The sequence below is a fragment of the Lampetra fluviatilis genome, chromosome 52, assembly GCF_964198595.1.
Source record: "Lampetra fluviatilis chromosome 52, kcLamFluv1.1, whole genome shotgun sequence".
NCBI lineage: Eukaryota > Metazoa > Chordata > Hyperoartia > Petromyzontiformes > Petromyzontidae > Lampetra > Lampetra fluviatilis.
Window position 1 is genome coordinate 2753182 of NC_136326.1, and position 24089 is coordinate 2777270.

The 24089-nt window shown below is 52.1% G+C and overlaps 1 protein-coding gene across 1 annotated transcript in view; it reads right to left on the reverse strand.

Annotated features, from left to right (window-relative positions):
* LOC144949083 (neurexin-1-beta-like) overlaps positions 1-24089 on the reverse strand; it is a 559393-nt gene that overhangs the window by 534628 nt on the left and 676 nt on the right. The window lies entirely within an intron of this gene.

Genomic DNA, 24089 nt, shown 5'->3' on the forward strand with positions numbered 1-24089 from the left:
TTGTTAACTGGCACGCAGATAATCGGGGACACCATCATCATTTCCGCGAGGATTTTAAACAAACGACCTTCCAACGTAGAATCATGTTTCTCTGACCACACCGCCACCGCTAGTTAGACCTTGGGCTATGACGTTGCCACAATGGCATAGATTTGCAAATGATGTCGCGTGACCTACGACAATGATAATGCCCACAGTGATTAGGGTCTGGTTTATGTTGTGTCGTTCATGGATATGGCGTCTCAGGATCGCCGAGGGACCTCTGATAATTCGTGGGAAAGCATCAGACAGGCAGTGAGCCGGCGCAAAACTGCCAATGCTCTGCGGTCCTCTATATATTAAGATGTTGTCAGCCCATTACCGGGCGTGTATACATGTGGGGAGGAAACTGGAGCAGATCGAAAACGAATTACTTTGTTGTGTTTCCACTGTAGGCTACGTACGGTGCAAAAGAAGTTCAACATTCATACATACATACATACAAAACCCACAACGTGCGAGGGGGCAACACCCTATCCCCGAACAAAACGGACAGATCACATTCGCCGGCACTTTTGCCGTATTCGCCTGCTCCTGGGAAACCAGGTGTAACGGGGGCTTCTCTCCGACACCCGCGGGCTAGGGACACCATTCGCAACATTCGAACCGACGACCCATCAACCCCGCGCAGCGTGCACGTGTTGCGTGCGAGTGGTACCGCCGTCGCCACGCGCCCAAGCGCTTCGTTGATTGACAGGCGCAATGCATCGCTCCGCGGATTTGTCGAGGCAAGTATTGCCCGCGTTCGGCTCGCGTGGCTTCAGGCGTCTACGGCAGCGGCCCTGTTGAGGTTCAGGTGCGCGCTCCATTCCTCGCAATTGTTTGTTACGCTGATTATGCACGGGGTTACGAAGAAGGTTAATTGTCTTTTATGTCAACATAATAGCGCCTGCATGCGTATGTATAGAAATGGGCTCTAGAATTAGCATGAGCGGGGGAATAATATCGCGTAAACAAAGACGATGAGGGATTTTTGCCGAAATGTTCAAACAAAAATAAATGCTTAATAAGCCATAAAATGTATAAGTTCTGCAGAAATTGCCATGAGACGTATATTAATAATGCACGTTTATTTACAGCCCCGATGTTAATTCCCTGCTGGACGAAGACCGCCCCAACACCTTGTGCGCTATACAAGTTGCGTCACCATACTTCACCGCGCTGGTCAATGCAGGTTAGCGAATCAGAGGACCGCAACAAAATATCACTCACCAGCTAACCCCCCCCCCCCCATCCCGAACAATCACGAAGTAAGAGGAACGCTTGGGCAGGTCGCCAGTTATATTAAAACTAATAAATTAGCGGTGTCACTTTGAGAAGTCGCAACAGCGGAGTCACAGTGGCGAGCTTGTTAACTACCTCGCCTGGTATACAGGAGGTCGTGGGTTCATGCGTTACATCCTGACCCCGACGCCTGCTGTATAGTTGGAGATTTGCGTGTCTCTCCCCGTGATCGCGTGGATTTTTTTCCCTCCACATTTAGAATCAACATGCGTTCATCGAGTATTTTGTCTGCTATACATATCCACGCGAGCTCTCAGTTGTGATAGCCATAGTCGTTTCTGAGAAATATCCATATAGAGTTCAGTTGGCCTTACCTGGTAAAATAAAAAAAAATTGCTTAATCACTTGGCACGCAGAGGTGGTAGCAGCGGCGGCTGTAACACAAATAAAGGGCCCACTTAGCCGCCTCGACTCTCAACCCAACCGCAGTGGCCCCACGGATCGCCGATCGCGAGCCGAGGGTGCACGCGGGGACGACCGCATCCTCGCGAACGCTGCGCCCGTCACTGCACGGATCCATCGCCTTTTAATGCGCCGCGCGAGGCATTGACCGAGCGCTAAGTCACGGGGCTAATGACGCGTCGCCCCCTTACGAGTCACGGCCGACGTGAGCCGACCCGCTGGGCGGAGTGGGGCGGGATGAGTCGGTGGTAGGGGGGGAGGTGGGGGTGGAGGTTGGGGGAGGTGACTCGTTCCTAAAGAGCGGCTCGGAGCAATGACCATCAAGCGGCTACAATTATCAATCACATCCCACCCCCATCCCCTCCACTCCCCCCCCCTCAACCAAAAAGACAAAGACAACGATCCCCCGTATCGCCAAAACAGCCTGTGTTGGGGCACCCATGAAGGCGGGCACGGCACGCGAGGGGGTGGGTGGCCAGCACCACGCCCGGCCGCCTTCGTCTCCCCGCGACGATGTTTACAAAGCGCACCAGTCGACCTCGCCGAGACCCAGGATCGGATCAGACACTCGTCACTGGCGGTGAATCGAACTCGGCTTCGTAGCGCAGCGAGTTGACCGCTACACTGCCGGCTCCCCCCCACCTCAACCTCACGCTCACCACAAAAGACAAAGATCCCCCGTATAGCCTTAACAGACTGTAGGGGCAAGTGCTGTTTGCGAGCACCTTTAAAAACCGACAGGGCACACGAGGGGGTGGGTGGCTAACACCACGACCGGCCGCCTTTGTCTCCCGAGTGGCGATGTTTACACATCGCACCGGGTACTCATTTGAGGCTGAGTCGACCTAGGGGAGGCCCATGGCCGTTTCAGATAACCGTGACGGATGTTGGCCGTGAGCAGGAATCGAACCCGGTTCGCTAGGTTCGTAGCGCAGCGCGCTGACCGTTACACTACCGGCTCCCCCCCCCACCTCAACCTCACGCTCACCACACACGCACACACACGGAGACAGCATAGCCCATGGCCGGTCAGGATTAACGAATCGGGCCCCCCCCCCACAGCCCCCGGCAAAGAGTCACTGGGCGACCACTTAACTGCTGACGAGCGGCACGACTAAGAAGGATGAGGAGGATGAGGAGGAGGGGAGTGGGAAGCGGAACGCGCACGGCAGGAGCCCGTGGCGGCTCAGCAACGACGACAATTTCACATCCTGGTGGTCACGCCCAGCAGAGAACCGCTTCAGGAGGAGCGGAACCCCGAGGCGTTGGCAAGCCTCGAGGTGTCCCCCACCTCCCCCTCTCCCTCCCCGCTTGATTGCAGCAAACCGCGATGGCGAGATCCCTCGGGGCTGCTGCTGCTGCAAAAAAAAATGTCAGGGTTGAGCCCCTGCCTAGAGACTGGGAAATGGTGGGGGTGGGGAGCTGCCAGAGGTGCGAGATGGCCTGGAAGAGGCAGTGCAGCAAGTAGAGTTCGGCAAAGCCGTCTGTGGAAGCGTAGGTAAGGGGTGGGGGGGTAAATGTCCCCATCACCGAAATTCGCAGATGGCCACCGTGTATCAAAGACCGTTTATGAATATGTTTTCCATACATGCAAGATTGTAAAAAGTGCATCATTACATACGTATGTACGTTGAACTTCTTTCGCACCGTACCTAGCCAACCGTGCTAGTCGGAGGTGTTCTCAGGAGATAGTGTTTTAATGGCAATCAATTGCGACTCCCGACGAAAGTGTTACGACTTAACACATTCCTGCGGAGAGAGCTGGTAGGAACGTTGGGTTGCTCGGTCAATGGCCAGGGTCAACGGCGGCGTGGTGTATTCCGCAAATATGCCCGACTGTGAGGGCGGGCACAAGCCGGCGTGAGTAGGTTAAGCGTTGAGTTTTATAAGGGCACCACGGGGTGACCAGCCCCTCCCCACCCAGCCCCACCCCTCCTACCCCCCACCCAGCCCCACCCTCCCCACCCAGCCCCTCCCCACCCGGCCCCTCCCCACCCTCCCCACCCTGCCCCTCCCCACCCTCCCCTCCCCACCCAGCCCCACCCAGCCCCTCCCCACCCTCCCCTCTCCACCCAGCCCCACCCCTCCCATTTTTGGATGCACGACGGACGGACGCACACAATAATCCCCTGTGGGCTGGTGTAACCAGGAGGTTCCTACCAGTAAAGACCTCTGCAATTCCTAGCTGGGTGCACACCACTGATATCCCAGCGCAGGGCTACGAGTGTTTTTGAGTCCACACCTCGGTGGCGAGCTGCGAAATCGAGACTCGACCCCGCTCTCGAAATCGCACAACTCAATTTACAACTTAATGAGAACGTCCCCTCTGGTCGCAAGGGACGTCCGCCACGTAAGCGAAGCAGTTGGGGGCAACTGATCGTCGCGGCTATGGACGCGCCTCAAGGCCACCGGATCGTGGATGAGTTGTTGAACGAGGACCCCATTTAGAATTGTTGTCGTACAGTTCAGTGGAAATACCCGAGACTTAAAAATCCAATTGTAGGCAATCTCGTGAAATATATAATCAGAATATTTTTGCTGGAGGAATCCGATGAGCTGTAAAGCTCTTTTTTTCACTGATGTCCCGTAGATGTACAATACAATTCGTGGCAGAACGGTTGAAGGCAGTACTGCATGGCTGTAAAATAATATATTTTTATATTTTGCTTTGTCAGATGCAATGCAAGTTTTTAAAAAGCAGGACGTATCCCTCGATAATTCACGTCTAATTCTAAGGGATAGTCAGCCGCCCGCGGGAGAGAAGTCATTAGTTTCAAATTCATTAAGTGTGGATAATTTTAAAATTTGGAAAATTTAAATAAAACCCCGACCTAATTTGGAATGCACGGAAATTCGACAATCTTTTTTCATTCCCGGTGGCTCATTAAGTTTTAGTCCACGAGTCGATGCAGCTCTCTATTACTCTTGTGATGTCCTCGGAGGCATGATAAGCCAAGGGGTGCAGAGGTGGCCCGCTGGCTCTGGGTCACAGCACGGAGATGACCTTCATTAAGGGCATCCGTGATTAAGCGGGGGTTCTCAAGGCCAGCGAGTTGATGGTTTTATCAGCCCGGGCCAACACTGACTGCACACACTCACCCCATCACGTTCAAATTGGTGTTCCACTTAACATTTGCTTAATACCGGCTCCAAGCATTCATTTAAAAATAGATTTAAAAAAAATCACTGCCGTGCAGCAAACGTCATTACGTGGAAGGGTACCGCGTGAGAAACGGCAGCGAACCCACGAGATTATTTGAAGCGAGGTCACGTAAACGACGTCGGGAAGCAGTTCACGGGGAGACAGACGTGCAAACTCCACATTTACGGCAGGCGTCAGGATCGGGATCTAACCTTCTAACCCACGACCTCCTGAATACCAGGCGAGGTAGTTCACATCTCGCCGCCGTGGCGGTCATTTTAGCCTCAAGGTGGAGGGGGTGGAGGGTGTCGATAGGTGGCTGATAAGCTGGCGAATGCCTCGCGACCACCTCGGAATGCACTCGATTTCGTCAGGACCTGTGAAGCCAAGCAGGCGTTGAGAGCCTGCTTGAAAGTCGTTGCATGGAGCACTGCCGAAGGGGAAACCAGGTGTTGTAGGTGTAATAAGGCCCTTCTCTCTCTTCGTTCCTCGTCTGACCCCGTGTCCCTCGGCTCTTTCCTTATTTAATGCCTGGGTCACGTGGTACACTCCAGCCAATCCTTAATAGCCTTCGCTGAATGTTCCAGATTCCCCATCAACTCCCGGGACCACGCCCCTGACTTGTCTTCCCATTGGCTGAGGCCAAGACCAGCAGAACCAATCACCCTAGCTGACATCCCTCGATCACGCCAGGGCCATGCTCCCAGGCTCTCCCCCCATTGGCTGTAGAGCAGGACCGGCAGAGCCGATCACCACGTGAACCGGACATAGGCTCTCATTACATAGGTATGGGCCGCGATGGGTGGAGGCAGCAGATGGCCGGTACACCTGTGGCTTCGAACCTCTTAATCTAGATTTGGCTCATGAATCTCAGTCACACCTCGTCGCGTGCGTGGTGGGGTTTTTATTTTTTTTATTTTCGGGGATTCCCGCTTGCCACTCACGTGGCCAAACATCCCAACGCAGGACGCCCCTTGCCAAGGAGCCTCGAGACTCAGTCAGCGGGCTGTTCCGCGTGCGAATAATCGGCATGGTCGTGAGTATTTACCGGCACGCCGTGCGCGCGGCAGTCGATGCCAGAGATCTCTACGACAAAGCCAGCGGGCAGCGGATGAGGCCCAAGGTGAGTTTGAGAGGTGGCCTGGGGGGTGAGGGGGGGGTGTCCTTCTTTGAAAATTATCTCTTTGGAGAGGAAGAAAAAAGAATAACCCCACGCTCATCGGAACCCCCACAGTGCAACAGCTTCCTGAAAGTGCAGCTGCCCTTGCCTGCCCTCCTCCTCCTGCTGCTCCTGCTGCTGCTCCCCTTGCCCCAAGAGCTCCCCCTAAGGGCTCACCGTTGTTACTATGGCAATGACCCCCCCCCCCCATGGGGGGGGGCGGTGACGGTGGCAGATTGGAGAGGGTGGGGGGTCAGAGATCTGAACAATAGGCTCACGGGCAGGTCCTCTCAGCCAACGACATCATCATAGCCCCCCCTTACAGTTCCCCTGTAGCTGTAAGGGGGGCTACACTGCGGGGGGGGGGGGTATTACCCCCCCTCCCTTTCCTCAACACTTAGTAGATAACAAGAGGACTATATCTCCCACTAAAAAAAATCTGTGAATATTTTTTTTAACTTGCCTCCGGCAACCAACCGACTCAATTTGAGCAGCACAAAGCAACCCCCCCGTCGCTTTGAGGGCCTCCCCAGGCCGTGTAGGTCACGGGGGCGATTCGGACCATAGTCCACGCTGCTTACGTGGCTCTCTGAACCGCCCTGCAGTGGACGCCTTTCCGATAGCAGTGGTGTGAGCAAGCAATTGCAGGGCTGCACCTTTACCTTTGACGTGTTTAACTCTGTTAGCATTGAGTGTCATTCACTTGAATGTAAATGAGGCTCCGATGCAATGTGCAGCTTTCACCGCGAAACTTTATGGCAAAAGTCAATTTGCCTAACCAGAGAAATTTTGGAAGAAAAAATAAATTGCGAGAATGTGATTACCCCAAATGAATTGAGTAATTGTTGTTGTCATTGTTGTTGTTGTTGTTGCTTAACAACATCAGAGACGACTCACATTATTGCCGCGTTATTGGTCCATCGCAGCATTGTGTAGCTGTAGATCCGATGAATGAAGCGTCTGCCCCTTACAAGGACACGTCTTTGCCGATTTTCCATCGGCCGTGGTGCATGTGTTGTGTGTCTAACTAACCACACGGGTGTAACGTCAAACACCTCCCTCTTCGATGTACGCTGCTGTAAAACTTCTTTCGCACCGTACGTAGCCAACCGTGCCAATCGGAACACAAAAATCAGTTTCTAAAAAAATTAGTTTTCAAATTCGATTTAAAAGTGGCATATCTCCCCGTGGCTCCCTAACATCGGAAGGGAGAGCGTTCCAGACGGCCGCGGAAGCGCGTCTGAAAGCGCCGCGCGATGACGGTGACCGCCATCGTCTTTGTTCGATGGCAGCAGCCAAAAGCCGCCGCCGCTGCTGCCGTGAGCGAACTTGCATCTTGGAATCCCTGCCTCACTTGATGCAGCAAATCTGGCTGTGACGGTCCCACCTGATGACGGAGGCTTGTGTTGCCTCCGAAACGTCGTGATTTTTTTTTATTTTAATCTAATTTTTTACCTACGTGACTTTACCGAAAAAACGAAGAGTGTGAGTGAGGATGCCCGGAGTGTCGCGTGATGATGGTTTATGCTCCTTCGCAAGATCGGCGAAGTGTCGGGGCTCACTTCGAACAGGCTCGTCACGGCGGGGAACATCGAGGTCGTCGCATAGCAGCGATGGATTTTACCTGCACTGCCTATAACACCTGTTACACGCGGCGGTCGCCCATCCAAGCAATATGCAGGCTCGAGCTTGCTTAGCTTCCCATATCTGACGAGGGCGGGCATATGCCGGGCGACGTGGACAGAGGCAGCGTCAAGTTATGCATGTGGTCTTGTATTTACGCATAATTTATGCGGTTGATATGTGGCATGTTAATCAATATATTTTTGCATCCCCCACCCCACCCACCTCCCGGCCACCTCCCCCCTCCTCTATCGGCAGACAAGAACCAGAACCACGGAGACGGAGCGGTGAAATTGGTTCGCGTGCAGGTGTGCTCTGTGTATTCTTATTTCGAGCATCGCGAGAGGCGGCAGCGGCTTGGGATTGACTTTCATCCAGCAGTGGAGTGACCCTGGGCTGATTATGATCATCATCATCATCGTAATGATAAGGACGATGATCACCATCACCATTCGTCGGCAGACTCGTTCCACCCATCGCTGGCTGCACTAACTCCCAACACGAGCCCCCCCCCACTACCCCCCTCCTCAGCACCCCCCGCCCCCCCAGTTCCCCCCCCCCCCCCCCAACAATGTCCGCACGCGCCACCCAGTCAGGAAATGTATCACGCGGTCCGGGACCTCTCTGCGACATGATTTATTTATCCTCCCCATTTCTCTTCCCCATCGCTTTCTCCCCCCTCCCCCCCTTTGTATTTTCAAATCCGCATTCGGAAATCGTCCGGGGCATTGGCATTTACTGAGGAATTGCACGGGGGAGCTCGCGGAGACAATGGACTCGCGTGGGAGCCACAGTTCCCCACGAAGTCAAGGGGACGAGCGGCCAGAAAGAGACCCTTGCTAGACGGTTCATTTTTGTTTTGTTTTGATATTTTGTTGACCACCACCACGCAATGTTCTCGTGACATTTCGTCTCGTTTGGGTGTTCGCTTGCGCACATCGAACCTCTTTTGCGCCGTACGTAGCCAACCGCGCTCAACCGGAGGTGCGGGGAAATCGCTGCTTCAGCTAGTTACCCGTGGAGTTTCAACTCGGGCTGAACGATTTGGGGAAAATGTCTAATTGCGATTTTTCTGACAGATATTGCGATTGCGATTTGATTTGCGATTACAAGCTTCAGTTCAATATTCACCGTGTAATAGGTTTAAAACATGTGATGGGGCATTACCACATGATACCATCAAAATATGAACTGCTCTAGATATTCCAATGCACGGATGATAACTTATAAGATATGAATCGCTTCCAACATGGATTTATTTAAAGGTTTTCATTGAAATATAACAATCAAACATGGAACAATTGTTAGGTCAAATAAAGTTATAATAGTAACAAAAAATTCCAATTAGAAAGTAATAGGACTTTTCAAATCGCAAAAAATCACATCCTTTGCGATTTAAAATCGATTAATCGTTTAGCCCTCGTTTCAACTGCCTGTGTTGTTGAGTGGAAAAGATCAGGAACAGGTTGGACTTGCAAATCCCTCCACCCACTCGCTCCCGCCTCTGTCCACCCGACAGCATCAATGGGTTCCCACCACAGTGAAGTTGTCCATCGGCAGGGCGCGTGTAGTCGTGGTCTAAAAAGTGAGGGCACTTCCCGCCTCTTCAAAGACAACGGGCCAGTGTGGAAGAGTAGGCCGAATACTGCGCCACCCCCTACCCCACCCCCACCCCCTACCCCACCCCCTACCCCACCCCCTACCCCACCCCCCACCCCACTCCCTGCCACAACCCACGACCTCATCTCCAACCGCACCCCCACCCCCTACCCCACCCCCGACCTCCTACCCCACTCCATACCCCACCCCCTGCCACACCCCACCCTCAAGCCCACCACCTAACCTCACCACCACCCCCTTTCCCACCCCCTACCCCCACCCCTGCCACACCCTTACCCCCCACCCCCTACCCCACCCCCTACCCCACCCCCTACCCCACCCTTACCCCCCACCCCCTACCCCACCCCCTACCCCACCCTTCTACCCCACCCCCTACCCCACCCTTCTACCCCACCCCCTACCCCACCCCCTACCCCCTACCCCACCCTTCTACCCCACCCCCTACCCCACCCCCTACCCCCTACCCCACCCTTCTACCCCACCCCCTACCCCACCCCCTACCCCACCCCCTACCCCACCCTTCTACCCCACCCCCTACCCCACCCTTCTACCCCACCCCCTACCCCACCCCCTACCCCACCCTTCTACCCCACCCCCTACCCCACCCTTCTACCCCACCCCCTACCCCACCCTTCTACCCCACCCCCTACCCCACCCTTCTACCCCACCCCCTACCCCACCCTTCTACCCCACCCCTTACCCCACCCTTCTACCCCACCCCCTACCCCACCCTTCTACCCCACCCCCTACCCCACCCTTCTACCCCACCCCCTACCCCACCCTTCTACCCTACCCCCACCCCCAAAGTTTAGTTTTGGAGCAGCCATCACTCTCCCCCACCCCCTTATTATCCAATTCTCATTACCTGCAACATTGCTTCACGTGGATTTCGAAGACAAAAAAAAATCCCTCTTTTCCCCCAGGACTCCAGAAAATGCTCTGCGTCTACATTTCGCGTGAGAATGGAGCCGGGGTTTTTATTGCAATTTGTACTTTGAAGTCAACGGGGTATGAACAATTTGCTCGTCGTCCGCATGTTTGGACCCCGCGCTGAGAATCATTCCGGTGTGGCCACAGCGAAGCGGTGAGCGAGTGAGAGAGGAGGCAGCAGAAGCAACAAGAAGAAGAATCATTAAAGACAAACGTCGCATTTCGTTTGCCTTAATGACACACTCACACTCGGGGGCTCCGTGAGAATATTTGATTGTATCACCATCGGGAGTCATTCTCTGTCCACTTCTGGATGTGGGCCTTCACACCCTCCCCCCCCCCCCACAGCCGTCTCTCTCCGGAACGTGAATTGATCACGCGTCATTCATACAAATCGTCGTCGCCATAATCGTCATAATCGTCGTCATAATCATCGTTATCGGCATCATTATCGTCGTTATCATCATCAACCTTCGTTGTCGTCATAATCGTCGTTATCGGCCATAATCAAATTGTGACGTGCATAATCATGATTGTATGCATAGTAAGTCCTCGCTTAACGCGTGTTCACCCAAAGCGTGTTCGCTGCAAAGCGTTTCTTCTATTGGTGAACACGTTTCGCGCAACGCAGGAACGCGCCCGTTACGATACAGAATGCGCACCGTTCAAAATGTGAGCCGAGACACCTGAGTTTGATTCCTGGCCATGGCTGACATCGGTGACGTGGGGTTGTTGAACGGCTCCACTCCGGCATCGTCACTTACGGTCAAACAACCCCCCACGAATGGTTCACAAGGCACGGGGAGGTCTTCATCCAGCAGTGGATTCACAAAGGGCTGAAATGTTTGCGCGTATTCATGGAGTCCAAAAGGCCAACCGTTGCAGCTATGCTTTCAATCACTTGTTTATTTGAAATAAATGTAGAAACTTTCCCATAAACTCGTTCTCGTTTTTATTCACTCACAAGGGCTCCCAGTTGGCATCGCTGAGTGCTGAAATTGCAATAAAAGTCGATAAGCTTTGCAAAAAAATAAAACTTTTAACAGCAGCCCTGCGTATGGCCTACTTTCCTTCTTTGATCACCACCTGAGGATTATTTCTATAATGCGGTAACGTTTATTTATATATATATATTTTTTTATCTTATTTTGTAATTTTCCTACCCCAAAGCTGCACTGCGCCATTGGCATCGGGCCGCATACATTTTTGGGAATATCCCCGTTCGGAATTCTCTCGCAAAAGGAGCGGCGGATCGCAGAGCCCGCTTCTGACATCTCTTCGTGAGCGACCTTTTTAAAAAGCAAACGCCTCCCCCCGTTCCTCGTGAAAGAGCCGACGACGCAGAAGATACCCCCCCTCCTACTAGCTTCAAATCTCTCCACCACGAACACTCTGGGCCACAACCCCTGCACCGCATCATCCACAGTGCACACACCGTGGCAGCAGCAGCTGATGATGACGATACGGATACTCTGATGATGATGATGATGCACAAATGTGACATTAAAAAACAAACTCCCTGGCAGTGTGTGTGCGTGTGTGTGGCGTCTGTGGGCAACACCCGTGCTATATTAAGCCACAACAGCTGATCATTATTTCTCACCTGATGACGGACGCTTGTGTTGCGACCGAAACGTCGAGTTCAATTATTATGTTTTCTACCCACGTGACTTTACCGACAGAAACAGAGAGTATGGATTCCTGCAGTCACGAAAGCTTCAAATCAAGATTGTAACAACGATTCATTGTCCGAGGAGGAGGAGGAGGAGCGGGAGGAGGAGACATCCATCGCCACCGCAGCGATGATTCACCACTCTGCTGACGCCTGACCAGCAATCATCGAGCTCAACCACCTCATTCTTGTTGCTCTGCATCTCCAGCAGCTGCACGGCGAAGAGGTGATGACATTTGGTGTGCGCAGCGGATGGAGGAACTTTCTCACCCGCTTTGCACGTGCGAGTGGTTGTCCGTGGCGTGGCAGCCAACTCGACATTTGAACTCTTGTAGCTGGGAAACGTCGGCAAATTAAGGGCAGAACGCAAACTTAATGTGATTGGGTTTTGTGTGTGCGCAGTCACTGACACCCTGCACTGCCTTTGAATGGCTCGCTACGTCGCCAGCCAGCCAGCCAAACTTTTCAGAAAATAATACAAATGAATTGATGACCAAGGAGAGACCATAAATTCTCTGCACATGAGATCTCAGCTCCGAGTGTAATTTATTACGTGGGGATTGATATTTTACACACATTTTGTATCTATAATTATTTTTAAAACATCACTTTAACTTTTTCTTTTACCAACCTCTGCCAGACATTGTCTACACATTTTTTTTGTCCGCATTCCGTTTCATATCCTCCTCCTAAAAAAAAAATCCGGAAAAAATCAATTACAGTTGATTGATGAAATCCTTTAAAGCTCATTAATTTAACCGCAGGTATTTCCCCCATAATTGACGTGCTAACGCGTCACATTTTTGTTCATATTATCAGACGCTGTGCAGTGAGTGGGTCATTTTATGTTTCCACGTACCGTATAACCACCCGTATATACACGTATTTTTAATATTCATTAAAAAAAACATATTTCTCTTCTTGGTTCTTTCGGTAAAGTCACGTAGAAGGAAAATAATAAAATAATAAAAATAAAACATAATAAAATAATTCTCACGACGTTTCGGCTACAACGCAAGCAGCCGTCTTCAGGTGGAAAACAGGTCTGTCAAGGTCTGTCACGTAGACAGGTCTGTCAAGTATCTGTCTACTTGACAGACCTGTTCTCCACCTGAAGACGGCTGCTTGCGTTGTGGCCGAAACGTCGTGAGAATTATTTTATTATGTTTTATTTTTATTATTTCATTATTTTCCTTCTACGTGACTTTATCGAAAGAACCAAGAAGATGAATCCCTGCAGTCACGAAAGCTTTAAATGGAAATTAAAACATATTTGTCCATCTACGAATGAGTTTTCCAGTGCCTTCATCAAGTCAGTCTGTCCGCAGTAGCTGAGTACCTTTGAAAGTCCAGAGTTGAGCAAAGGCGCTTTACGAACGGAAGGATCAAGCGGAACATCCGGCATCGATCGTGAGAAACGTACAACCTTTGACCTCGATCCAATACCGCTCAGCATAAAAAAACTGCCACCGAGATATTCTCAGGGGGGCTTAATAAATATACAAACCATCTTCCGATACGTCTAAATTTAAAATAATATTTCGTTACAAAAAAATCTCACTTGACAGTTGTTGCACAGGGGGTGGCACGAGTGCGGGGGGGGGGGGGTGTCGCGCTGGGGGGGGGGGGTATGGGTTATTTTGGGTGGAGGATGGTGAAGGGTACCGACCTATGTCCTCTTTGCTTGCCGTGGCTCATCTTGCCTTCAGAGCCAGTGATGGTGGGAAGCCCTCTTCTCGAAGCCTCCACGCGCCAGCAAATGTCAATTCGAGCAATACCAACCCCCCATTAAAGGTTCCTCCAATCCTTTTTGTACGGCGTTTCACAAATGCGTCGTCGCTTCAATTCAATGCCCGGATGTCGCTGACAGCAACATCCGGGCCCTTCTCGTTATCCATAGCCTCTCTCAGCCACCGCCTCCGCCTGCCCTGCACACGAACCACTTTGCGCCGCGCATCAAGAAATGTGAACTCTACCGTAGAGTAGAATGTATTATTTACGGACGATATTTTGGTGACTTGGGGGATAGCGGGCGGGGGGAGGGGGAATGTGCTTCGATTTCCGTCGTTTTGATGTTCGTCACACATTTCAGGAACGCATCCACGTAAGCCAGGGGTATTACAGCACCTGTGAAGGGCGGTGGCTAGGAGATGTTAACTCCCTCGCCTGGTATGCAGGAGGTCGTGGGTTCGATCCGGACCCTGACTGACCGCCTGCTGTATATATCGAGTGTGCGTCTCTCTCTCTCTCCCCCCGTGGTAGCGTGTTTTTTTTTTTCTCCGGGTCCTCCGGATTTCCCCTCCACATTTCGAATCGATATGTGCTTAAGAGAATTTGGCTGCTATACATTTCCACGTGATAAGCCACTTCTCATTGTGCTATCATTTGCGGGCAGGTCGATGCTGAAAAAGAGCGAAGTAGCTTGCTTAGGACCGTGCAAATCTTTCGGTCGTTTTTTAACCCACTTCCCGTCATCCAATCGAGCTGACATTTTCCACACAGACTCGTTGTGCCAGACAATTATTGTTCGTGAAAAAAAATTCCCAAAATGTTACACTTTTTAGGCAAAAAAAAAATATTTTACATATATTCAAATAGAACGCATTCATGGCTTTGGCTGAACGTCAGAGTGTAAGAGCCCAGAGCGTAACCCTTCCACAGGCCGTGGCGGAGTAGCGCAGTTGGTAGCGCCCTTGCTTCCCATGCCAAAGGTCGCGGGATCGATCCCCGCGTCCTCCACAGGCGAATATATTTTTAAATCCTTTATATTAAGTTCGCTGCCACGCATATAAAGGATTTATAGTGAAAAACTTTGTTTTTACGGGTTATACTTATATTAAGTTCACTTGCTTGCTTGCTTGCGTGCTTGCGTGCTTGCTTGCCTGCTTACGACCATGCAAATCTTTCGGTCGTTTTTTAACCCACTTCCCGTCATCCAATCGAGCTGACATTTTGCACACAGACTCGTTGTGCGTGACAATTAATTTTCGTGAAAAAAACTTTTCCCAAATTTTACACTGTTTAGGGAAAAATAATTAAATATTTAATTACCAATTGCTTAATGGTGGCAGACAATCATCTGACCCATAGGTGGCAGCCATCTCAAGCCAGAGGACGAGAGGACTCTAGCCGCCCCGATGCCACGCATATAAAGGATTTATAGTGAAAAACTTTGTTTTTACGGGTTAATTTTTTAGTAAATTCGCTGTCACCGGGCAAATCGCTCCCCGAGGCCTTCGTCTGAGTACGTGGCTCCTCCACGTCTCGTGGACATCCATCCGTTGGCGACCGTCGTCCAGACACGCCGAACACATTCCCGCCGATCACAGCTCCCAATCCCTGGGCCTCCCTCCTCCCGCGGCAGTCCAGCGTCCAATTATTCATCGTGACATAATTACTGAATAATTAATGGCGTAATTTGAAGGGGATGATGACATTTTAGTGCGCCGAGTGCTCCGTTAAGCGGCTGCTACGGCAAGGGGAGGCCCCGTTTGCGTGCGTTCCACTGCGTCACGAGCTTGGAGTTTCGGTGTTTGCCCAACGAGTGTTACGCGAGGATGTGCACCCTAAAGTATGAACGCCTTAGGGTTCTATTTTGTATTTTTACAAAAGGTAATGTCCAACTGAGCTGTATAGACATTTTTCAGAAGCGACCCGGCTGGGAACAAATGATAGCTCAACGAAGTGAACAATCACGTAGAATTTTCTAGCAGTCAAATACTCACATCGCGTGTTTCTAAATGTGGAGGGAAAATCATGCGGACCCGGAAAAAAAATTCACGTGACCACGGGGAGAGAGAGAAAACGTGCAAACTCCAAATGTACAGCAGGCATCGTGGTCAAGATCGAACGCACGACCTCCTGTATACCACGCGAAGTAGTTAACATCTCCTAGCCACCGTGATGATGATGAGAGAGAGACACGCAAACTCCAAATTTACAGCAGGCATCGTGGTCGCGATCGAACCCACGACATCCTATAGGGAGTTAACATCCCGCTAACGCGCCGCCTTCAAAGCCGACCGAATCTGCTTTTGTCAAATTCTCAAAGCCATTTTCCTTCTCGTATGACGAGCACTGGAGCAGCCGTGCTCATCCCCTATTGACAGCCCGGAGTCGGTGGTGGAAATTACACCTTCCTCTGGCAGGGCTGAGTTTGTTTACATGATAACTACTGTTTACTAGCCGTCCAGCATTCCCAAAAAAGTGGTGCTAATTTCATCAACCCCGGAGGAATGATGGGATGAGTCAGCAAACCCACCAACCAGGATTTGGAAACGCAACTTGGACTGAAAGCAGCTTTGTCTCGACGGCTGAGCCGGACGACCGGCGTCAGCTTTACCCAGCACCCCTCTCGTTACGGCTGCACTATTTGTGTGGCGAACCAAAAACAACATCCTTCGCACGGTGACCTTCACAGCTACGTTGTAGACACAGGCTCAAGTCGGGCGGCGTTTGCGCAGTAATTTTGATTTCGAAGAGAGACTGGTGACCGTTTGCTGCATAGTGCGTGTGTTGGCGCAACGTGTCTTCTTCCAGCCGAAGCCCGCATATGCCCACAGTGTCAACTATTTGAACGCGACTTCTTGGTTCTTTCGGTAAAGTCACGAAGAAGGGAAATAATAAAATAATAAATATAAAACATAATAAAATAATTCAGTGAGAATTATTCAGTGAGAATTATTTTCTTATGTTTTATTTTTATTATTTTATTATTTCCCTTCTACGTGACTTTACCGAAAGAACCAAGAAGATAAATCCCTGCAGTCACGAAAGCTTTAAATCGAAATATTTGAACGCGGTTTAACATTACGGTACGCGTTGATACACACACACAGTGGTGAGCGCACCGCGCCACGCTACTTACCTGGAGAGCCCAGTTTGAGTCATGATCGTGGCCAACATTCTGCACTGACAAGCGTTGCTAAGTGTGGTCAAAGAATGTGCAGGACTTACACAGCATGGAGAGAGGTCTATATCTAGAAGTGGTTTGACAACGTATAAGAGATACAGCAATGTAGTATCTGTACTATCATAATTAGCAGCAGTAGCCACGATTAAAATGCACGTTGATTCTAAATGTGGAGGGAAAAACCGGAGGACCCGGAGAAAAATGCACACGCCCACGGAAAGAGCGACACGCAAACTCCAAATATACAGCAGGCGTCAGGGTCGGGATCGAACCCACGTCCTCCTGCATATCGAGCGAGGGAGTTAACATCTCCTAACCACCGTGATGATGATGAGAGAGAGAGACACACAAACTCCAAATATACAGCAGGCGTCAGGGTCGGGATCGAACCCACGACCTCCTGTATATCAGGCAATGGAGTTAACATCTCCTAGCCACCGTGATGATGATGAGAGAGAGAGACACGCAAACTCCAAATATACAGCAGGCGTCAGGGTCAGGATCGAACCCACGACTCCTGTATATCAGGCAATGGAGTTAACATCTCCTAGCCACCGTGATGATGATGAGAGAGAGAGACACGAAAACTCCAAATACACAGCAGGCGTCAGGGTCGGGATCGAACCCACGACCTCCTGTATATCAGGCGATGGAGTTAACATCTCCTAGCCACCGCAGCTTCCGAGCTCCGACGAGAGAGGACGCATTCAAGGTGATTAGGTCATCGTAATTGCCATTTCTCAGCATTCATGGGATATTAAAGGCACATCTTGGTAAATATTTAATTACACTCAATCAATCCTAAAGCTAATTGCATTCATGGGAGCGGTGGCAGGCGAGGAGTGGAAACGCATCCGAGGAGAAGAACAGCCGCGGAGATGGAGCGATGGAATCGGAGGATTGTCACATATCGCAGAATCGGGAGAGGCAGCTGTCAGCGGGCTGGGAGAGGCCCTCATCCAGCAGTGGATTGACCACGGCTGACGGAGACAATGATAATGACGATGTATGCGTGCATCCGATTGCATTATTCACACCGAAAAAAATACAAACACGGACCAATTTTAGTATCATTCTTGAAGCCGAATTAACCACGTTTGAAGTGCAAAAGTAAATAGAAATATGCAAAGTGGCTGCTTTTTAGTTTTATTTGCATTATTATTATTCATAGACCAATTTCCATTGCCACGCAAACAAGCAAAATGCCAGCTAAAATAAAAATAAAATTAGCCACGGGCTTACGGGCCTTACATTTTAATATTGGATTTCCTTCCTCCAACTCGTTCGTGCGTGCCAAGTGTCACGGGCCAGTTATTGACAACCCAATGTAATAAACACCGGACCGTCGCTTAAATCCACTGTCACCATTGTGCCTCTCTCGTCTGGAGCAACAAAATTGCCGAGCCACGGAACAGAGTGAGAGAGAGAGGAAGGGAGAGAGGCGGTGGCACTCGTTCACGGATGCCGCAGCGCACACGGCGAAATAAGTTTGATTCCCGACCACGGCGAAACAGCTCGTGGTGCAGTCATACGTACAGATGTTAACTACCTCGCCTGGTATACAGGAGGTCGTGGGTTAGACCCCCCTGCTCTATATTTGGAGTCGGCGTATCTCTCATCATCAGCACGGTGGCTAGGAGATGTTAACTCCCTCGCCTGGTATACATGAGGTCGTGGGTTAGACCCCCCGACCCTGACGCCTGCTGTATATTTAGAGTCTGCGTCTCTCTGATCATCATTATCATCACGGTGGCTAGGAGATGTTAACTCCCTCGCCTGTTATACAGGAGGTCGTGGGTTAGACCCCCCGACCCTGACGCCTGCTGTATATTTGGAGTCTGCGTCTCTCTGATCATCATTATCATCACGGTGGCTAGGAGATGTTAACTCCCTCGCCTGTTATACAGGAGGTCGTGGGTTCGATCCCAAACCCTGATGCCTGCTATATATTTGGAGTTTGTGTGTCTCTCTCTCATCATCATCACCGTGGCTAGGAGATGTTAACTCCCTCGCCTGGTATACAGGGGGTCGTGGGTTCGATCCCAAACCCTGATGCCTGCTATATATTTGGAGTTTGTGTCTCTCTCTCTCTCATCCTCATCACCGTGGCTAGGAGATGTTAACTCCCTTGCCTGGCATACAGGAGGTCGTGGGTTAGACCCCCTGACCCTGACGCCTGCTGTATATTTGGAATTTGCGTGGCTCTCTCTCTCTCTCACCGTGGTCCGCGTGGATTTTTCTCCGGCTCCTCCGGTGTTTTCCTCCACATTTAGAGACGTGCGATTCGAGTATTTGGGTTGCCGTAGATAATTATCCACGTGATAAGCCACTTCGTTGAGCGATCGTCTGCGATAGCCAGGTCGCTTTTGAAAATAACAGCTGTACAGCAGCTCAGTCGGCCTTACTTGGACAAATTAAAATTAAATGTTTAAAACAGTATCAGACGATACTCTTGATCCGCTCCCTTAGGTGCACACAACAAAGGTGGCCGGGCGTAGTGCTGAGCCACGCACCACACTCGTTTGTCGTGCTGACCTCTATTCAGTGTTCGCTGACAGCACTTGCCCCGACAGCCTCGGGATTTTTGTCTTTGTCCCAAATGGCGTAGAAGGCCGCCGATTTCACAATTATGTACAGCGTTGCGTTGCGTGCGTTGCGTGCGTTGCATCGTGCATCTCGAATCGAGCCCGGGCTTTATTCGCCGGAGTCAAATCACTCGCCGTATCTACGGCACGTTGGGGAGGGGGGGGAGGGGTGTAACAATCATCTGGCGCGTGCAGCGTGCGACGACTTAAACGCGCGCACTTGAAGCGAGATGATCGGTACGCTTGCCACGGCATTGCGGGCCGCAAGCAATCTGACCGCATGAGTTCCCTCTAGTGGAGGCTCTTCCGCCCAGCAGTGGCGTGAGCGAGCTATTGCAGGGCTGCGCCTTTGCCATTTTTTTTTACCTTTTGTCCGTTGCCTTTGCAAATCGCACCGCTAAGCCAAGACGCAAGCGGCAAGAGGTATCCCCGTAAGCAGCGCTGAGGCAGCGATGGGCTCTGCACTGCAAGCGTGCGTGCCGATGCAATTTGTGCGGAACTGGGGGAGAACAGTGCACCTCCAACCCCAGCGAGCAGGCGGCATTTTGCATCGCTCAGACCTTTTGCCGTCCACGGTTCGAATCCTACCCTCGGTGCACGGAGCAAACAAAAAAACAAACAAATTTAAACCGGCGCGGGGTCTCCGTCTAGGTCGACTCAGCCTGAAATAAACGCGTGATGAAATGCGTGCGGCATCGGCAAAAATGGGGAGACAAAGACGGACGTCGCCGCGTCCATTGCTTTGACCACACTGCCCCCTCGTGTACGAATGCGGCTTTAATAGGTGCTCGCTAATCGCGTTTGTCCAGTCCGTTGATGGTTCTACGTGGGGACACGGCGTTTTGGTTTTGTTTTTTGTGAGCGGTGGCTGAGCGACATGCGCGCAATGGACACGGCCACCCCCCACCCCCACCCCCCAAGTGCGATTCTCGACCACGGCTATGACGATCAGTGGGTGAGTGGTGTCAGACGCGCTCTTCAATCGGACCTCTCCCCTAGGTCCACTCAGCCTTAAAATTCGCACCTTGCACGGTAGGTAAAGCAAAAGCAAATCGGGGAGTGGGGAGACAAAGGCGTGTCTGACCTTAATAATAATAGGTGCTCGCTAACAGTACTTGCTCCCTTGCTCTGTAACGAACGAGCGATGCAGTGCTCGCGATGAAGACGGTGAGCTGTGAAGGACGGAGGGGGAATCCCCAAACTGCCGGATTGGATGTCTCAAGGAGAGAATTCGCAAGCGCGCGTGTGCGTGTGTGCGTGTGTGTGTGTATGCGTGCGTGTATGCGTGTGTGTGTATGCGTGCGTGCGTGTGTATGCCTGCGTGTATGCGTGCGTGTATGTGTGCGTGTGCGTGCGTGTGTGCATGCGTGTGTGCGTGCGTGCGTGCGTGTGTGTGTGCGTGTGTGTGAGTGCAGTGTAGCGGTTAGCGCGCTGCGCTATGAACCTGGCGACCCGGGATCGATTCCCGCTCACGGCCAACACCAGTGACGATTATCTGAACCGGTCCTGGGCCTCCCCTAGGTCGACTCAGCCTGAAATGAGTACCTGATGCGATGTGTAAACATCGCCACTGGGGAGACAAAGGCGGTCGGGCGTGGTGCTGGCCACTGACCCCCTCGTGTACCGTTCCGGCCTTCATAGGTGCTCGCTAACATAACTTGCCCCTACAGTCTGTTAAGGCTATACGGGGGATCTTTGTTTTTGTGTGCGCGTGCGATTGTGAAGCGATGACGAGAATGATTTAACGCAATGCACTAAACACGCCCGGGTTCCATTCCCCGTTTGCGCGGCCAACGTTAGTGGAGCACATTCGTATCCGAACCGGCCACAGTAATGGAACCTTTCCCCCTCCCCTAGGTCGATTCAGCCTGAAACCATCACCTTGCGCGGTGATAAGAGAGAGAGAGAGAAAATAAAATCAGCGCTGGCTCAAACAAATGCCATTGGGCCCACACCTCTCGAGCCGCTGCTGGCATTTAACAATAGGTGCTCGCTAACAGCACTGGCCCCGAGCCTACACGGGTCATCTGTATCTTTGCATGCGCGTGCGTTCTGTGTGTGCACGCGCTAAGTCGACTCAGCATCAAATCAGTCCCGAGTCCCATGTGTAAGCAAGGGAGGCTGACCATGGAGGTAACCACCCACCCCCTCTCGTGTGCCCACATCGCTTTTGCTACTCGCTACCCACAGCACTTGCCCCAACAGTCTGGTTTACACGGGGGGAGGGGGGGGCATCTTCGTCTTTGCTCAATCATCCGTCTTTCCCGCCCCCATTGATGCGATTCAGCGCGGCATTAATCACACCGGCCACGGGAATCGATGTCTAACTTTACACGAGGTCCGAGTTTACACGTTCTCCCTTGCACCGTGCATCTCAGCTGTTGCTATAATCATAATTACGGTGGTGGTGGTGGTGGCAACTGTGCATTTGCCTCCGCGCGCGCGCGCGTGCGTGTGTGCACGCCGAAGTGACCTTGTGTGAACAGGCGTACGCGCGGGTGTGCAAACGTGCCGCATGCCGATTGTGTTGGCGTGCGCGCGGACGCGAATCGGCACGCGTGCGCGCGGGGCGTACACGTGGCGATTGTGGTGGCGTGCGCGCGCGCGTGCGGGGAGCGGTGGTGCAACGGTTGGCGCCGCCGCGCGACAAATCTTGGCGACTCCAGAGTTATCGCTCGCGGCCAAAACCGGTGACGATTATCTGAACTGGAACTGGATATCCTCCCCCCCCCCCCTTAGGTCGACTCAGCCTCAAATGAGTAGCCGGTGCGATGTGTAATCATCCCCACTGGGGAAGGCAAAGGCGGCCGGGCGTGGTGCTGGCCACCCACCCCCTCGTGTGCCGTACCAGACTTCACAGGTGCTTGCTAACGGCACTTGCCCCAACAGTCTGTTAAGGCTATACGGGGGATATTTGTCTGTATCTTTGTTTACACCATAACCCGCTGTGCTACGAAACCCAACGGACCCGTGTTCGATTCCCATTCACGGCCAACACCACTGACAATGATCTGAACCGGACCTGGGACTCCCCCTAGGTCGATTCAGCCTTAAATGAATACCTGCTATTGGTGCGTACGATATCCACAATCGCCACCGTGATCATTGGCGAAGACAAAGGCGGTCACGCGCGGCTCTGGATCAACCACAACCTCGTGCCCTTAGAAATAGCTACTCGCTCTGAGATCTTTCGCCCACCGTTCCCGTATTCAGGGTAATCCTAAACCGAGATCGTCCTCGTAGTGCATTAACCAACCACGTGCATTGATCGTGCACAACATCGCATGGCGGCGTGCCAGACAATCGTCTTCCGCACGACACTCCTGGCCGAGTTCTCGAGACGCGTTTGCCAGGAGGGTCCTGCCCCACACGTGGATGTTCGACCCATCATCTACCGAGCAGGGAATCCAAGACACGAGGAGGGAAGCACTCAACACCAGCCCGTGCGGCAGGGTGAACCGACACTCAAAAGCTCCGCGCAGATCCGATGAAGAATCCCCATTGCCGCGTTGTCACGCACTGCCCTTGGCTGCGTCGCATCCCAGATACGACGATGCGCGGTAATTCCCGCATCGCCTGCCATCCAAGTCATAACCGGGCTCCACAATTCCCGATTAGCTTCCGAGATCCAGCGACGAGTTGCGCGCGGGGCGGTGCGGTCGTAGAGGCACTGCGTGTGTAGTGAATGTACTGTCAGTAGGATGTACTGTCAGTGGGATGTACTGTCAGTAGGATGTACTGTCAGTGGGATGTACTGTCAGTAGGATGTACTGTCAGTGGAATGTACTGTCTGTAGGATGTACTGCCAATGGGATGTACTGTCAGTGGGATGTCCTGTCAATGGGATGTACTGTCAATAGGATGTACTGTCTGTGGGATGTACTGTCAGTAGCCTGTCATCCTTTGCGTAATAATCTGTGCGCGTGCTCCGAGCGTGGCCCGCTTTAGGTTCGATTCCAGACCGCGGCTGTACGATTCAGTTTGGCAGGCGGTATCAGACACGGGGTTTCTCTTTCTTCTTTCCCGAGCCTCCCCCCGCCTGGTGTCACGGATTCCCAAAATAAAACGAAGACCCTGGTGGTGGAGAGGTGGTGGAGAGGTGGCGTGCGCGTTTCATCAGCGGCGGGGTCGGTGAGAGAACAGAGGTAGAGGTGGGCGGTCGTGGCGCGTGCCGTAGCCAACACCATTTGGGGGGGGGGGGGGCGCGAATCCCAAACGGATCGAGGAGCCCCCCATGCTGAACAATTGTTCGGCGCGTGCTCAATCTGTCGCGCTGGAGGTGATCATTGTGCGCGGCACGTGTTGTTGTGGTTGTTGTTGGTGGTTGTGGGTATGTTTTTGATGTGTGTGTGTGTGTCCGTGCGGTGAACCGAGTTCCATTCCGCCAGCCCACGGCCAATAGCAAGTGACGTTTATCCGAACTCGGTCCTAGGTCGACTCAGCCTCAATTGAGTACCTGGTGCGATGTGCAATGACAATTGTCACTCGGGGAGACAAAGGCGGCCGGGCGTGGTGTTGGCCACCCAAACCCTTCGCGGTTCCGTGGCGGCCTTAAATAGATGCTCGCTAACAGCATTCGCCCAAACGGCACGTTAAATGCTATGCGGGAGGATAGGCAATTGCTTTTATCCGTGTGTGTGTGTCTGCGCATTGCCTGGATCAGGCGCGTCGTGCCAGTACTCGAATGCGCGCGCACACACACACACAGACTGTCGGGACAA